This window comes from Danio rerio, chromosome 6 (assembly GCF_049306965.1).
Source record: "Danio rerio strain Tuebingen ecotype United States chromosome 6, GRCz12tu, whole genome shotgun sequence".
NCBI lineage: Eukaryota > Metazoa > Chordata > Actinopteri > Cypriniformes > Danionidae > Danio > Danio rerio.
This window is the reverse complement of record NC_133181.1, coordinates 37,438,667-37,444,666: the sequence shown is the minus strand read 5'-3', so window position 1 is coordinate 37,444,666 and position 6,000 is coordinate 37,438,667.

Genomic DNA, 6,000 nt, shown 5'->3' with positions numbered 1-6,000 from the left:
GAGGGCGCGAGTGTCTGTGTGATTGACTTGAGTTCTGATGACTAATGAGCGCACGTCACAGCATCTCTAACCTTCTGCACTCTGAGCACTGCTGGACACTATTAGTCAGGACTGTTTTTAATCACCGTGTAAACAAAACGGTCGCTAATGTTGCGCAGTGCGTTTAAGATGTATCGGTGGTTAAGCTCAGACACTTTATGACGTGATTATCTAAATAAGGATACCATTAACAGCACTGGACCACAAAAGCAGTCATAAGTGTTTGTTTGTTTTCTGTTTTTATGCATCATCAGAAAAATGGACAATATTTGGCAAAAATAGGCTACAACTATTTAAAAGATACCTATCTGAAAATTGAGCGTTAAATAAAATTGAAAAATTGGAATAATCTCCTTCAAAGTACAAATTAGGTTATTTGTGATGCATATTACTACTCATAAAAGTTTGGATATTTTTATGCTGGGAATTATCAAAATATCTTCATGGATATAATTCATCTTTACTTATATATTTTAATGCTTTTTGTCAATACTTTGTCAAAGAAAATCTATAATTCAATGGAAATTTACTGTTGGCTTAAGGTTTTGTGGTCCTGGGTAATTTAGATATACTTTACATTTATTTATGCTGATATTATTACATTATTATTATTGAACTGTAAAACACAACAGTCAGCTGTATCAAATGAAATGATTGTAGTTAACTCAAAATTAACTGAAAGTTTTGAAGTTAAAGAGTTAAATATATACCTCATTACTTCAACTCAAATGGAGTAAGTTCACAGTACTCCTATAGATTAGTTTAACTCGAAACCGATTGCAAACTATTTGAGTTTCCTTAACTTACTGGGTTTTTGAGTACTCTGTTGGTTTGAGTTTTCTTCATTTATTGGGTTTCACTGTGCTCAAATTGCTTCATTTACTCAAAGGGATTAAGTTCACATGACTCATTAGGAATATTTTTTGAACTTAAATGCTTTGTTGCAATTGATTTCCTCAAATGGTTTGAGTTACCGTAACTTTTTGGTTTTTACAGTGTATTACTGATAAATAAGCAATTTGGCATGTTAGAACAAGAAATGACAACATTTACTGAATTTTCCCCTTTTGTTCAAGTGTGCTAGTTTGCATTAGAAATAGATACACAGTTCCTGAAGATGTGCATTTAAATAAAAAAAATATATATATATGTAAGTTACTTTTATCTAAAGTAAGAACAAATTAACATATTGTGCATGATATTTTTGTATTCAAAAGCTTCATCAATACAACAGATTAATATTACATCTTATCATCGTTTATATTAATTTATTAAATATACTTTTGCCTTAATAGTTAACTGTTATATTTGAAATCTGAGAATGAAATTCAAATATATTGTTCTTAGATGATTAAAGTAAATAAAATCAAATTCCTGTTTTAAATATCTTGAGTAGAATATCAACAAATCGATGTAACAACATAATATTATGATATTTTGTAATAATGATAATAGTTGTTGATCATAACAATACTATTTTGGCCAGTGCATACTTTAAATATTTCAAAATAAGTAACCATACACACATTTTATTACATTTTAAATTATTAGAAACTTAATGCTGACAAATGAGTAAAACCGGATAGAGAGACACTGTAAAACCCGAAAAGTTAACTTATTTGAGGAAATAAAACAATTTTAGCACAGTAAAACCTAATTAATGAACAGAACTCAAACCAACCAAGTACTGTAAAACCCTATAAGTTAAGTCAACTCAAACCGTTTTATTAAACCGATGGCTAGTTTAAAACCAATTTCAGTTAAACACTAATCTATACGAGTACTGTGAACTTATTCCATTTAAGTTGAAGTAATGAGGTATTTAATTAACTCATTACCTTCAACACTGAGTTCAATACTCTTTTCAAATGAGTAGAATTAACTTTCAGTAAATTTTGAGTTAACTACACTCAGTTCATTTGATTAAGTTGACTTGGGTTTTACAGTGCAGCATAAAATGCTACATTACAAATGCTTCCACATTCTTGTTCTTAATATAGTTAAAGTTGGTACATACAAGTTTGGAATAATCTGTTGATAAAATGAATGCCATTTAAATAGTTTATTCTGTAATTCATTGTAAAAGTGTATCGTAGGTTTTTTTTCCACATAAAACATTTAATTAGCAGCACACATTCTAGAGTATAGAAATGAAATGAAATGCTTCACACATTCTAATTAAGCTCTACACTTTAATTGTTTCAATGCATGAAAACGTCAGTAGCCTACGACCAATATTAGAAAGACAAAAAAGAAAATATATAGATGCTAAAGAACACCTTTTTTTATGATCCAGACGTTTCTTGCATGATACCCCTTGTTTTCTCAATCTCACGTGCAACATTTTTGCACCACACTCAACATGAGCTTACATTACATGATTAATCATAATCATAAAGAGCCAGAACAGGTGCTTTTGTAAGGTCAGACTGCCCACCCACCCTTAAAGTTCGTACACATCATCTCGAAACAGTCACAATAACAGCGTGGAGCATTTATGCTGTGGTCTTGACAGAAACGTGAATTCATGACGACTTCTCACGTGTAAAATGTATACTGCTTTCTAAAAGATGACACTAAAACTTTCTCAGGAAGTTTAAAAAAACAGCTCTGCGGTGCAGGTGTTTCTGCAAAGCATGATGGTGTGTAACGGGGAACCAGAATGAACCTCAAGAAAGCCACTGGGTAATAGTGCAAATAACATGTCAGGTTAACAAGATTGTACGTGTCAAACACTCCTTCACAGTTTTTAAATACATTCATCTGACTGAGATAATGAAGCACTTGCGTTTGTACTACAAGAACATCGTATTTCATTCATTAATCCTTTATATCAGTGTTTCCTAACTCTGTTCCTGAAGGCACATCAGTACACATTTTTAACCTCTTCCTAGTTGAACACACCTGTATCAACTCATCAGAACAATAGAAGAGTTTCCAAAACCTCAAATGAATGGGTCAGATAGGGGAGACATCCAAAGTGTGTACTGTTGGTGTGCCTCCTGGAACAGGGTTGGGAAACACTGCTTTATGATGCTGTAAGTCAGTTTGATCTGAAGAAAAAATGTAGTTGTCTGAAATAGAATCTTAAAATCTTGTTTTCACGGTCATAAACATGCCTGCAAAGCTTTGACTATCTGAGGTGACCCACAGCTTTATGGTTGATAGCAGCTGCATAGCCGAAATAAAGGTGCGTTCACACAATATTTTTAACTTAACTTTGAACTCTTGTATGTGTTTTGGCCGCTCATTTACACAACATGGCTTGAAATGCAAACTTTTGACAAACAGGTCGATGTGTACGTTTCTGAAAAGTATATGCTGTTATTGTCTTTACCATAAAGTATGATTTTGTGAAACCTGTGACATCAGGCGAGTACCAAAACAACGATGGCAGACAACTGTATCATATGTACACATGGCATACATATGATACATTGCCATATATGCGTAAAAAAAATGTTAAGCAGATTTTACACACACACACCACTTGGCACTGTCCTGGACAAATCTCATAAAATAAATCATTGAACAAAACAACAATGACAACATAGTTTAGCGGGTGACAACAGAAAATGGAGAAAAAAGTAAGGTAAGGTAAAATTAGGTACATTAAGTCTCTGAAGAATCCAAAGAGGTTGAGTGGTTGGTCTGTTCATACAGATAGTTAAGAAATAAACCCCAAACACTGAAAACATTTTCAATAGAATGTGTCCTCAGAAATCTCAGTTTTTCAATCTGTTTTACCAACATCATGTCCGCAATCCACATTTGAAATGCAGGAGGTAGAGACAACTTCCAATGGCGGAGCACAAGCCTTTTAAGCCACAATCGTACTTAAAGACAAAGACTGCTGGAGTCCATTTGGGAGATGAGAAATTTAAGCTGTTTTTAATAGGAATTAGCACGATTGCCTCACAGCAAGAAGCTCGCTGGTTCGAGCACCAACTGGGTTAGTTGGCATATCTTTGTGGAGGTTGCATGTTCTCCCTATGTTCATGTGGGTTTCCTCCGGGAGATCCGGTTTCCCCCACAGTCCAAAGACATGTGGTATAGGTGAATCGAATAAGCTTAATTATCCGTAGTGTAAAAGTGTGTGGGTGTTTCCCAGTTATGGGTTGCAGCTGGAAAGGCATCCGCTGCGTAAAACAAATGCTGGATAAGTTAGTGATTCATTCCGCTGTGGTGATCCCTGATTAATAAATGGACTAAGACAAAAAGAAAATGAATGAATGAATCTAAAGCATGCACAAAACTTCCAAAATGCAAAGAAACAATTGCTTTGTTTTCGTTGGCCACATCATTGTTGTGTAAATGTAAGGGTGAAGCAAAACTGGGAATACACAGAATGTTTGGTAAAGTCGGTAAGCTAGTTTTTGCAGTGTGGGATGTCTGCACTTGACCTCAAAAAAATAATGATTCGCCATCCTTCCTAAAATGACTTAATGGCTAAGCACTAGTTGCTATGCAGCATGAATATAGCAGCCAATCACAACAAAGTAAGAATGACCATCCAATAATATTTCCATATGGACGCAGTGAAGACGAGACCTGCGCAATTTAGTGAAATAGAGAACTTCTGAGTGAAGTCACTGTGTGCGAAAGCGATTTACTGTAAGAAAGATTAAATGTTAATGAACAAAATTCTTAACCCTCTACCCCATGGTGTTGCCATATGGCAACATGATATTTATGTTAATTTCCCTGCCATTGTTTCTTTAAGACCAACGTTAATTTTTATTATTTTATTTATTTATTTATTTTTTTGAAAGAAGACCTACTTTACAAAAATATCTGAGACATCACCTCCAGTAAGTTACAATAACAAATTCACAACTAAACAAGTTTTTATTAAAGTAGTTTTTTGTAAATTGAACAACTGTTTGTGTTCAATATTATTGCAATGGGTTAGCTAGCTAGCAAGGTCAGCTGGGATTTTTTTTTTAAAGTTGTAACAATAGCAACATGAATGCTAGTAATGTTGATTAGTCATATGTTAATGGCATTTGAATTATGGATACAATTTTAATTGCAATACTTTTGATTACATATGAAAGTGAGGATGAGATTTTTAGCGATCATGAGAATGATGCAGACTGGACATTTGATAAGAGCAGTGATTAAGACAGTTCAGGTAAGTTAGCTCAGAGGCAGATATGGCAGTGTATACAATGTATATATATATATATGATATAGTTAGGTAGTAGCTAGATTATTCTTATGCATCTGGGTATAATATGGTAAGTATTTGTAATAGTATTTACTGGAGGAAATATTTATACCTACTGTATGTTGTAAAAAAATGATTTTGCAAAATTATGTTTGTTTTCAGTAATATTCAGCAAAGAGAATGGAATACATAACAGCATCTGTTGTTGGATAGTATGTATAAGGTGTCATTTATAATTTCTGTGTTGAATCTAATAATAAAGCAACAGCAATTAAATAATTTCAAACAACAAATTTATTCAATATAAGGAAAGTTTTAAATTTGAAATTTCTCAATTAGATAAACTATTGGACGTTGTTTCCATATGGCAACATATAAAGTACCTTAAAAAGAAAAAAAACCTCCACAAAGCAAACTCCATAAAGACATGAATAAATTAGTTTGGCGTGGATGACTGGCCTGCACACAGTCCTGACCTCATCCAATAAGTCACCTTTGGGATGAATTAAAAAGATGACAGTTAAGCCAGAATCACAGCCTGATCTCACAACAGCAATGTTTAAAAGAAGAACAGTGTTTAAAAGAATGGTCAAAAAATTCCATAAACACGCTTCCTAAACCTTGTGGAAATCCTACACGAAAAATCTGATGCTGTTATAGCTACAATGAGTGGACCAATTCAACTAATTATTATTTACTAACTAGTGCAGAGATTCAAAATAATACTTACATTTTATTTAAATGCCCCAAATCTTGACTCCAACTTGAAAAGGATTGCAATGTTGACTGTA